The following is a 12,722-nucleotide window of genomic DNA, read 5'->3' on the forward strand; positions in this document are numbered from 1 at the left end:
ATCTTTTCTCAGGGAAATAGATACAGCAGAATTGGTTTTTTCATTGTAGCCTGTCACCAGAGCTGAGGTTCAGGTAAGCTTCTCTGTTAGGCAGCCTCAATTCCATAGTTTTTCTTTTTACGCCTTGACAATTTATGCCCCAAAACCAACCTAACTTCTAATTCAGCTTTCCATATCCTTTCTGTAAAAGTTGCTTTCTGGTAAATGTAGAACAAGTTTTACCACATGCCTTAAAGATAAAAGAGTTCCTGGTATGAAACTAGTGTTCCTTCTCAAATATTTTAAATGCCTTGTGATTCATCTCACCAACCTGTAAACTCAGGATTTAACTGATCACCTACTTCTTGCATTTATTTTTTGAAGCTGTTGAAGAAACTCAGGTTTCACCTAGATTTAGACAGAGATAAGAAGGAAATAACATAGCTCACTTGCTAAAACTTTGGCATTCTCTTGGGATACTCAAAGACTCATTGGCACAGGTTGCCCAGGGACGTGGTGGCTGCCCCAACCCTGGTGGTGTTCAAGGCCAGGCTGGATGAGCTCCAACTGTCCTCTCAAATTTGTGGCTTCCTCTGGACTTGCTGCAACAGTTCTATGTCCTTCTTCCATTGAGGGCACCAGAACTGTGTGCAGTATTCTATGTGTAAGAATGTGTAAGATATGTCCTATCACTGAATTTTGTCTTCAACTACTTAATATGTGAACCTGATTTCAGAGAGCTCAGCCCAGCTGAACAACATATAACTGCACTACTCAGTGGAAATCACTGGGTTTGTTTCAACATCAGCCTTTATACATTAACTCAGTTCTGTCTCCAAGGTTTGTATTTTATGTTTGCTTTCTCATTAATGATGAATGGAAGTGAGGTTCTTCCTTGTCCAAAGCTGCTTCAATAAGAACTACCTTCCATTTCGTAATTCTGGTGGCAGAGAGAATGGTTGTTTTTTTAACAGCTCTCCCATTTGGAACAGATTCTTGCATTGGGTGTGATTCCAAATAGCACAGATATATGTATTTTCTACTCTATCTTTCTATCCCAAAGTCCAAAACCATTCAAAATGTATTGTTTAAATGTGAGCCCAAAACTTGCTGGTCATGAGGCTTTAAAGTGTTTCAGAAGAAAGAAAGAAACGCTGCCAGGGTTGGGGCAGCCACAGCCTCCCTGGGCAACCTGTGCCAGTGTCTCACCACCCTCACAGGAAAAAATTTCTTCCTAATATTTAACCAAAATTTCCCCTCTTTCAGTTTGTCCCCATTACTCCCTGTCCTATCCCTGCAGTTCCTAGCAAAGAGTTCCTCTCCAGCTTCTTTTTAGCCCCTTCAGATACTAGAAGGTTGCTATGAGGTCTCCATACAACTGGTTTTTTATCCAGGCTGAATTGTTCCAGTCTTCTTATCCCTTGTGCTACACAAGACTTCCAGATACCTTTAGCAGATTCCTATAGGAAAAAAACCTTTAGAAGGTTCCTAATAGGCACCTTGGCTGTTTGGGGCTCAATGCAATATGGAGGGATAAAAGAGGAAAGACTCTCCCAGGTGGAGAAAACACTTTTTTGGTTTCCTGACCACAAAATCACCAAAGAAATGCCCTAATTCAGACAAACTATACAAAGGAGCTTTGAACTCTTTCTAATTCTGTCTCCCCATACCACACTATTCAAAGCTCAGCCCACCCAGGCTAATCATGATCTTGCCGTGAAAAAAAAATTAGTGAGAGAAACAAGAAGGAAACAAACAAGGGCAAGGAGTACCTCTATTTCCCACTTATCTTTGGGGAACTTTGAATTTCATGCTGAGAAACTTTTGGATGCACTATAATGATTCCAAATTTTGGACAGAAGAACTAGGAATGCTGAAGACCTGTGTTTCTATGGGAGCTTGAGGCTTAAAGAACACCCATGTGTCATCAAACAAGGAGTTCCAGGCTTGCAAAATGGGTTTCCTAGAAACTATTCCTGTTTACAGTTGGCAAAGCATAGCTCTTTTTGTGGAGAACAAATGAGGCATGGTGCTGAGCTGCAAAGGTAATGAGTGTGCCTAACTAGCTCTGACAAAATGAAACCCACGTTTTCCTTCCCAGTCTTGCACTGGATTATCCCAGAAAGAGCAAATGGAAGAGGAATCCCATATAAAATACCAGGACAATAGCAGACAGAACAGATAAAGAATCAGAGATACAGCTGAAACAAACCAATGCCCAGAGAGCACAGCCTAGCTGGGAATCTCTGCAGCTTCCAAACAGGCATCGCAGGGATCTGCTGAAATGCTCTGCTCTGTAGAAAAAGAGAAGCAGAAAATAGAAGCTTTCTGTGCAGGAGAGCAGGTATATCTCTGGGAGAGATGAGGTGTGTTCTGCAGTGACAAAATCAAAAGCACACCATTCTCAGAGAGGATGTCTACCTCACCCAGTGGAACTCCACAGAGAGATATGTGAGACAGGACTGGCCAAGGTGGATCTGGAACCAAAATCAGAAAAGCCCTGGCAATCTTGATTTTCCACTACAGATAATTAGTCCTGAAAAAAAAACCAACACAAAAATAGATAGCCCTTTATTAATGACACTATGCTGCTTCTGTGACTTCATTAGCCACTTTACTTTCTTCTATACTGTGCAGATGCATCAGTTTGGTTATTGTGCTATATCAGGCAGTTTCTAACACAGCACTGCATGAAGCTGTGTAGTCCCCATAAGTCTGGACAAAAAAAAGGAAGAAGAGAAAATTACTCCAGAAAAGAAACTCCAGTTCTCCACTAAGCAGCATCACTGACACAACATCTGCTTCAGGAACACATTAGAACAGCCTGTGGGCCGAGAACAAACACTCACATTAATCATAAACCACAGATGAAAACAAAGAAATTAGCTGTGGTTTCCAGGGTATAATTCAAGACAGCACTGAGCCAGGGATTATTGCCAGCAGTAGGAGTATGACTACAAGACATAGAGCAGCCATCCCAAACTAAAACAGTGACTCCCAAGGAAGATACTCCTGTCTCGGAGGGTCATGGGATCTGATGTCTTTCTCACAAACTAAGAGAAATGTGAGGGTAGACAGAGACATCAGGCTGCTGTCAATGTGGTTACTGATCTCCATCAGAAAGGGAATTTCCCTCTACACTGCTCTTGTGAGACCGCTGATCTCCATCAGAAAGGGAATTTCCTTCTACTCTGCTCTTGTGAGACCCCACCTGGAATACTGTACTAGTTCTGGTGTCCCTGACAAAAGAAGGACATGGAATTGTTAGAGCAAGTCCAGGGAAGGCCACGAAGCTCTTAAGAGAACTGGAGCACCTTCCCTATGCAGACAGGCTGAGGAAGTAGGGGCTGTTCAGCCTGGAGAAGAGAAGGTTTGCTCATAGCAACCTTCCAGGATCTGAAGGGGCTAAAAGGAAGCTGGAGAGGGACTCTTTGTCAGGAACTGGAGTGGTAGAACAAGGAGTAATGGGGCTAAATATAATGGGGATACTATAATACTATGACCAAGTTAGCTGATCTGTCAGAAAGCTCTTTTCAACAATTTTTCATCTTTTTTGAAGGATCCATTCCAGTGAAATCAGTCTATTTCTTGGGGAGATTTTGTTTTCATGCAAACAGATTTATTTTTTCAACAGTCCTGTTCTCTCATGAAAAACCACAGTTAAAGACCTTTCAATGGAATAATTCCTTTTGCCAGGGACTCCTCTATGTTGATAATTTTCTTTTATATAATTAGGTAAAAATTGTGCAAGAAAACCTGTCTCCTTCTTAGGTTACCCTTTTTCAGACCTACACCCATTACATTAGAAAGCATTCATTAGTTCTGCTACAGAAAATACAAGTACAGCCAGGGTCAGGATTCCAGCCTTCCATCACCTTTTTCCTAAAGAGCTGTGATTAGCTTCATGTGTCTGCACAGAAGGCACAAGGTTGAGGTTTTACAGACAATTAATCTGTTTCTATAGAAATGGGAAGTGAAAAAGAAAAGGAGGTGCCAAAATCAACACAAATATCACTCAGTAGAGGCTGTGGACTGCTCCTGGACCCCAAGGGCAGACACAAGCTGGCTCAAAATTACACTGCTTAGAGGACATTCCTGCAAAACAGGTTTGTCTTGGAGAGAACCAGGGAGTGAGTGAGAGATCAGAGGTTTAGTGAGTAAACTCTCAACCTGGCCTACTTTTTTTTAGAAGCATAGATGTCACCAGTGAGAATGTGTTATCTCTTTTTGTTCAGAGAAGACATATGTGGAAGCTTTTATCTGATTTTTGCAGGGAACAGCTCCAATCATACATTTTCCATTGTCTCACTGGCATGTGCAAGGTCTAGAAGATTCAGGACCAGAATCACAAGACATCATGAATAAAACATGCTAAGGGTATGTGTGTATCTCTTTCGGCTGAGGACTAAATGCTGAACATTAATTTGTTGCTGTGCTAAATAAGCAACCTCCTTCCAAGAATTCACTCTATGCATTTGGCTTAACCAACTGTCTGTAGGAGCTAAATATTCCCTGTTTGCACACCCTTGGAATTCAGCTGAGTTCTTACAGTCTGGGCTGGATCCTCCTGCACAAATAGCACAAGGGCAATGGAGCTGATCCCTGCTGCGGAACTTCCAGGCAGAGTGACTGACACTGTATTTCATACTAGTCCAGCCTGTAGAGGAACACACAGACTTAGTTTAAAGTTTCTTTCACTCCTTTTATTTTTCTTTCACAAAGAATTTTTACTTTAGCTTACTAGCAACAAGGCAACTATAGCTTCTATTTTTCTAGACAGCTAGCCCTTATGTGGAATTATCCCAGGGAAAACCTGGAATTTATCCTTAAATACTTAAGACAGGCTGAGGAAGTTGGGACTGTTCAGCCTGGAGAAAAAGGCATTTTTGTGTTTAGGGAAGCCTTATGAGCATCTTCACTAAGACTGTCAAAAGTTCTGGGAAATGAGTGATTCATATTCAGAAACACTTGTGTGGCCTCTACTATCTCTGTGACACCATAATCCTCCAACTGGACAAGTTTTTATGAGATCCTCTCCCCCTTCCTTCCTTCCCGCTCCTCATGTTCACCTGTTACTGACATTGCAGTGAGTTGTGTTTACTCACACAAAGAGCCTATGAGAAGAGGTGTCAACAACACAAAGATTAGGTATAACCCAGCAAAACAAATGGTCAGTCAGTGCATGCATGAATATAATTTTCAACTGTGTACTCATATTTCCTCTTTGTTTGTCAGAAGACATCTATTTGATTTGGTGTGTTAAAACAGGTGGACTAATCTCTACTGACACTGTTTAGTCTGTGACAATTTGTGTTCCTGCCTGTATGTAAATTTATTCTTTACAGGAGAATTAGTTGTCTAAATCTATAGACAGACTTCTGGTTTTGTGTGTTTCCTGCATAATAGCACTGGAAAGCAACACTTGCCCAAACTCTTGTCACTTGAAATCAATAGTTATTACAACTGCTGCCAATTCATAAATAGAGGTGATGGAGGGAGGAGCAGTTAGAGGCTAATTTTCTGACTGGAAGAACATATTTTCTTTCTTAGCCTGGTCTTGTCTGCTAAGTTATTCATCCAAAAACCTACTCTCATGGGATCCCAGAAATTACCCACTCCTATGCCATGAAACCTAAGATTTAACTCATTTTGGTTGGCTCTGCAAACTCCCTTAACGTCCCAAAACTTTTCCTCCTTTCTCCAAGTAAGTAACATCTTTGCTTCTCTCTGTGGATAAGAAAGCAAAACAAGGGAGAGTTTTGGTGTGATTTACCATCCAAACTCTGGTTTGTCATGTCAGTGGGTTCATTTTCCCAGTGTAGAAAATTTACCTGCTACACTCCAGCCTTGCCAGAAGCTCAGTATTATAGTTTTTCAATGTATTTTAAGCCAAACTGTTGTTGGCTAAAGAGGGAGAGAGTTTGTCTACTCCAAGTGAAAGGGAGAAAGAGGAGAAAGGGGAGAATTTTGAGTCCGTAGAAATGAAAACGTAGTTTTCACTAGTAGTGCAATCACACAGCAAGATACCTGAAAAAGGTACAACAGTTTTAATTAAGAAAGTTCCTGCTCATTTTCTAGCTGGTTGAGACTGGGAAAAAAATGACCAGGAGTAGGACAGAAATAATGACACACGTCACTCATACCTTTCCTTGAGTTGTTTTCCTAACCTGGGGAAATTCCCTATAACAATGTGGCTAGACAGTCAACAGATGGTTTGCCAGATGGTTATCAACAGAGAACTGGAACTGTAAAATGAGTAATTTCATCATCTCTAGAGATCAGGTACAAATAAATGTTTTATTGCACGCAAACATGGGAACATACAAATGCATGTTCATCCACTCACATGAGTGCAGCGTTGGAAGAGCTGAAATTCTGCTCACATGCATTGGACCTCAAACTGCTTTAAGCCATGGGATGCCTTCCAGAGAGGGCACAGGCAGAGGAGCAGGAGTATCTCCTGAGAGAATATTCAAGTGTATTCCTGTGAGTATATTCCAGAGCACAGCCAAGGGAAAGCTACATGAAGGAAGGCTCACACTGCTCTTCTGTCCAAACTTTGGGTCTTCACTTCTACCAGAGGTCACACTGTGTGCTACAGAGGGCTGTGTTTCCTCTTTGATTTCAACCCAACTGACCATAAATGCTCAAATCTTGCCAGTGGCTGCAATAAGAGATGAGTTATTTCATAGAACTGGAGAATCACAGAATGGTTTGGGTTCAAAGGGACCTTAAAGATCATCCAGTTCCAATCCCCTGCCATGGGCAGGGACACCTTCCACTATCTCAGGTTGCTCAGAGCTCCATCCAGCCCGGCCTGGCACACTCCCACAACTCCTCTGGGCAAACTGTGCCAGTGCCTCGCCACCCTCACAGCAAATATTTTTTTCCTAATATCTCATCTAAACCTACTGTCTGTCAGTTTGAAGCCATTTCCCCTTGTCCTGTAGCTACAAGATCTTGCAAACAGTCTATTTACTCAGTTGAGTGACATAAAGCCACAAAACAGGATCTGTATTACAGAAGCTCTTTTGATTTGAAGAAGTGTAGAAATGATAGAGTATCCAGTTCTGTTAAGAACTCCCATGGCAATGTGCAGAATGTGTCATTTGCCACAGGACAAAAGGAGAAACACATAGGCAATGTGTATTTGTCAGATAAAAGCACACAGCAAGCAGACACGAAATGTGAGCAACTGAATTATGATATGGGTTGCTGTTTTAAAGGGGGAGTTTGAAAAAGGTGTGGAGAAATGAGTGAAAAAATCTGTGGTCATAACCTCCTGCACAGACTTAAGAGGTAGTCACAGATCAGGCATCTAGGGAAAAATGATCTTTACATGTTCAATGTGTGACCTCTGTACCACACGTGGGTTATCAGTCTGGAGTTCCTTGTGCATGGCCCCGCAAATCCCTTGGACAACTAAAACCTTTGAGAATTTACATGTAACTGTGGTACAAAAGAATATGACATCTAGTGTGAGGTAATAAATGTACCCTGCACAGACACAGCAAGTCAATGAGCTTTAAAATATGCCAGAAAATAAAATACTTTGAGTAGTTTGTATTTGAAATATGAAATATATTCACAACAGGAAAAACCCAAATATTTTTGTTTACCTGGAAGTAAAGTGGTGCTATTTTTAACATGCATATCTAGCACCTACTCAGCAGCCAGGAACATGTATGTTGGGGGTAAGAACTTCTTGCATTCTCCTTCAGTTTCCTTGTCAGCAATTACCAAGTGAATTTCAGAGGCAACTGACACTGGTTTTCACAGTCATCTTCAAGGACTTTTAGGATTAATGAGCCACTTCTCATTAAGAGTGTGCCTCATTTTTCTAGGACATACAAAGGCAGAACAGGTAGTCCCTTTCTAGTAAGTATAGATGTATCTAGCAGAGAGAGCTTTTAGTACATGTGCAGCTTTCTCACAAGTGCAAGAATTCTTCCATACTCAGACTTGGTGATTATTAAGTGTAATGCAAAAATTGACTCCAGCACAGGAAGGATATCAACCTGTTGGAGCAAGTCCAGAGGAGGCCAACAAGATGATTAGAAGGATGGAGCACCTATCCTAAGAGGAAAGGCTGAGAGCATTGGGATTGTTCAGCTCAGAGGACTTTGGGGTGACCTAATTCCAGTATCTGAAGAGAGACTACAAGAAGGATGGAAAGAGATTATTTACAAGGGCCTGAAGTGACAGGGCAAGGGGAATGAATGGCTTCAAATTGAAAGAGAGTAGGGTTAGATTAGATATCAGAAAAAATTCTTCCCTGTGAGGCTCGTGAGACACTGGCACAGGTTGCCCAGAGAAGTTGTGGGTGCCCCAACCCTGGAAGTGTTCCAGGCCAGGCTGGATGGGGCTTGGAGCAACCTAGTCTAGTGGAAGGTGTCCCTGCCCATGGCAGTGGGATTGGATGTAGATGATCATTAACTCCCCTTCCAACCCAAACCATTCTGTGTTACTGTGGTCCTATGATTCTATGACTCAACTAGAAAGGAGAAAATCGATTTTCAACTTCTCCAACAAAGGGCTGCTTTGTTTAGTATTAAATGTTACAATAATTATATTAAATAATTTATCCACCATCCATATCCTACAGTCAGGAAATAAAATTTAAACATGCATTGTTTGAATAATATACTTAGGGCATGGTTTCAAACTACTTCGAACAGTTAGTTATATGTCCTTTTCCGCTTAGCAGATAACAGGAATAATGTGCCAGATCACTAGCTAGTTCTCACTACAAAATGAAATATGGTGCTGAGAATGAAACAATACATTCGTTTCAGATGCTGAACAGCTTCCACCTTCTGCTGGAAAGGAAAATCCATCAGTGCCAAATCATGTGACAAGGAAGTAATGTGATAAAAGCAGTTTGTCCAAGTGTAACTGATTGCTGGCTCACTTGGCTTGTGTAGTACACCTGTCTCCCCCTGGGTTTCTGATTATGAAATCTGGGAAAGAAAAGGAGGCAAGTGACTTTGCAGTGTTATACAACAGGGCAAGAATCAAACAAAATAGATGAGTTTTAGGGCTTAAAATCCTAGAATGGTTTGAGTTGGAAGGGACCTTAAAGATCACCTAGTTCAAACTCCCCTGCCATGGGCAGAGACACCTTCTACTAGACGAGGCTGCTCAAGGTCCCAGCCAACCTGGCTTATTTATGCTTATACTGATATGAAGAGGAAATGGAAATGCTTTCCACACCAGCCTTTCTCATCTGGAGAGATTTATCTTCTCCTCCATTGTCCCCTCGTCCTGCCAGGAGGGAAGTCCCAAAAGCATCTCCTCAGCCCTCAGAGGAGAGTCAAAACAGACATTTTTGTGTCCCTCCTGCCCAATCCAGCAGTTCCTCACATCTCATACTCCAGGCCTGGGCAGGGACACCTCCTCACTAGATCAGGTTGCTCAAGGCTCATCCAGCCTGGCCTGGAACACCACCAGGGTTGGGGCAGCCACCACATCCTTGGGCAACTTGTGCCAGTGTCTCACCAGCCTTAGAGTAAAAAAACTCTTTTCTCACATCCAACCTAGACTTTCCCTCCTTCAATTTGAACCAATTACCCCTTGTCCTACCATACCATTGCATAACAGTGAACAGTTTGGTCCTGTACTCTGCAAAACCTGCTCTGGAAAAATTAAAGTTGGATTCTGTAAACATGACATTCCAAATTCCAGTTCAGCCATATTTTCACATTCTTGTCTGAGTAACTCAGTGGACAGTTTTACGTTCTCACTGAGCAGGTATGATACAGTACAGAGTTAAATGTGCTAGACTAAGCTTCAGGCTGCTATGAACAGTTTGGTCCTGTACTCTGCAAAACCTGCTCTGGAAAAATTAAAGTTGGATTCTGTAAACATGACATTCCAAATTCCAGTTCAGCCATATTTTCACATTCTTGTCTGAGTAACTCAGTGGACAGTTTTACGTTCTCACTGAGCAGGTATGATACAGTACAGAGTTAAATGTGCTAGACTAAGCTTCAGGCTGCTATTCATATTTAACACTCAGTAATTAGCCTCTCAAGGTTGGCACTAGAACAAACACAAGACCCTTCTGTCTCCAGGTACTAATAATAGCTGTATTTGTTGAAAATATCAATGCAAAGCCCTTTCTCCATCCTTTCAAATTGCCAGATGCCAAAGGCAGCTAATAAATGAGAGCATTGTTTGTGGCCAGCATTTCATATCAAAGCTCTAGGCACTAGGAGAGGCAAAGCCAGACATTTCCTGAGTGGATTTGAAGAGTTTCAGTATTACTGAACATAAGCCATGAAGAATCCACATTGTCAATAGTGTTATTTGCTGCCAGCACATTCCCAAGGAGATAGTGATATTGTATGCTGCAATCGTTTTTCCTAATTAAATTTCTACCCTGTCTCTCTCAGAAAGGCATTCTCTTCTTGGAATTCAGTCACCTTCACATACCTGGAGGGAGCAAGGTTTATTGGTGCTTTGGGATGGATTTGCATCAGTCTGTTGGAAATGCTGCTACCCCAGAGCCTACTGCCCCATGGCTGATCCATTTCCACATATCCATAATGCCACCATACTTGGAGTTCCCAAAAACTCTTCAATATTAAGCTTTCCAGTGTTTCCCTTAGATTTTCCCAAGGGCTCTATTCAGGTGTGGAAAGTGTTAAATGTGTCATGCAGCAAGGTGCTAAATATTCACTGCATCATCAATAAACTGAGGCGTATTTCTCATTGTCCTTAGGTTCTGATCCTCCTCAGAGTTATCTGTAGCAAAAGCAGACACAAAAAAGTCAAAGAAAAGCAACTGTCAAGAGACTGTATTCATTACAGGCTTGAACAGAAATATCATGGAAGAGAAATGTCACTTCCCTTTTGAAACTGCTTCCACAGGAAAGAATGAAGAGGAGAAAATCACTGTTTAAATGAAGGTTTATTACTTCATCTGTGCCTACAAATACCTGAAATTTTCCAGAAGGTATCAAATGTTTCTATACTCAAGAAACTTGCCTAGGAAAAAACACTTCTACTAATACTTTCTCTGAAAGGACAGGGAGAGGAAAAGGGAGAAAATTGGGGTCAAATTGAGGCCTCTGCACTGTATAATCACGGTGTTTCTAAATGTGCTGAATTTTGTCTAACACACACCCAAACACACACAAAACTGCTATAAATTTTACATTTCTTACAGTTATTAGTTCAACAAATCTGGTTCTAGGCAGCAACACACATTTACCCTGACCATCCCAACTCTTTAATAGCCTTTGTTATAGATAGGGTTGAACACCAGCTGATTTGAAGAGAATAGTGTGACTAGACATTTCAGAATCCATTGCAAGCACTACACCAGTGATTTATTAGTGACACTTCCATACAGCATTTGAATGTCATTGCTTTGGTCCTTTACTTCTCTTTTCCTTGCCATCTCCAAATGCTCTGGCTTTTTTTCAGTTCTTCTTTTACTCTTATGCTATGATTATTTGTAGGGTACAAGTCTTTGTGTTAAGTCTCTGAAACCTTTCTGTTGATTTCAGGGAGAAAATAACTGTCTTGGGAAAGAAGAGCAGGAGAGACAGAAAGTTTCTGCCTGTGGAAAGGTTTTGCATTGGGAAGTCTCCTGTGTTACTCTCTGGCAGACAGTATCACATCCAGACTATGTACCCAAGAGTGTCTTTAGCACAAGGTGGTAACCATCCACACAGCCAGGAGGAGGAGAGTTGTAGAAACAGGCAGAGGTCCCCTGAAAACTCTAAGCTGGAGTACTGCCTGCAGTGAGCCTGCTAGGATCAGGAGATAGGAAGGAGAGAAGAGAAATCGGGAGAGAAAAAAAAAAAAGAGAGGAGTCTTGCACAAAAGTGGTACTTCTATGGAGAGGATACTTCTCAGTTATAGATTTGCCACAAGCTCTGCTGAACAGATCCCCAGGCAGAGTAGATGTTTCAGAGGAGTTCAGGGAAGCCATTAGGAGGCTCTCTGCTCTAGGCTTTCACCAGACTGTAGCTAACATCATGTTTTTAAATCAATTGCAGTTAAGTGGTTTTGGTTCCTTTAACTTGTTTCCTTCCTTAGTGTACAAGAAAACTTTCCAAACAGACATTTAAAAGTTAGCTTGTTTATATTTTAATGGACATGAAAATTTTCCAATTATCTCAGCTTTTTCCCCAACTCTGCTGGGACCAGAATTTGGCAACACTATAATAAGGGAGAAAGGACTAGTGATGAGTGTTTGGTATCAGGTGTCAGCAGTGCTGTGTACTCAGTGAACAGCAGGGACAGTAGACACGCACATCAGTGGTCCAAAGTGCTTCTTAGGGAACAATGTAAAAGGTCAGAACTGTGTCATCATTTCTTCATGTATTGTTTTAAATAATTATCTAGAATCAGTGATTCATTAACAGAACAAAACGTGGGCAATGCTGGAGTGGAAAGGGGAGATAGTCAGTGCTGCTCCTCTAGATTTCTCCTTGGTCTCAGAACTGCTTGTTTGGTAAGACTGTCTCATCACTGTCTGGGGCAACTGACCACAGCAGAATGAAAAGAGCCCTCCAAAGCATCAAAACTTGTCTGAGCAGCAAATGGGGTGAAACAGCAGTGATCCTCATGCACCTCCTACATTTCCCCTTCACCAATGCACACCTCAATACCTGTGTCTAAATTGTACAGGGAAATACAACAATACAGAAGTCAACAATAAGGTACAAGAGTGATTTTATTAAGACACCAAAACTCTGCTGAACAGAACCAGACAGTCACAACAGCGGTTC

The sequence above is a fragment of the Acanthisitta chloris genome, unplaced genomic scaffold (assembly GCF_000695815.1).
Source record: "Acanthisitta chloris isolate BGI_N310 unplaced genomic scaffold, ASM69581v1 scaffold21784, whole genome shotgun sequence".
Lineage (NCBI taxonomy): Eukaryota > Metazoa > Chordata > Aves > Passeriformes > Acanthisittidae > Acanthisitta > Acanthisitta chloris.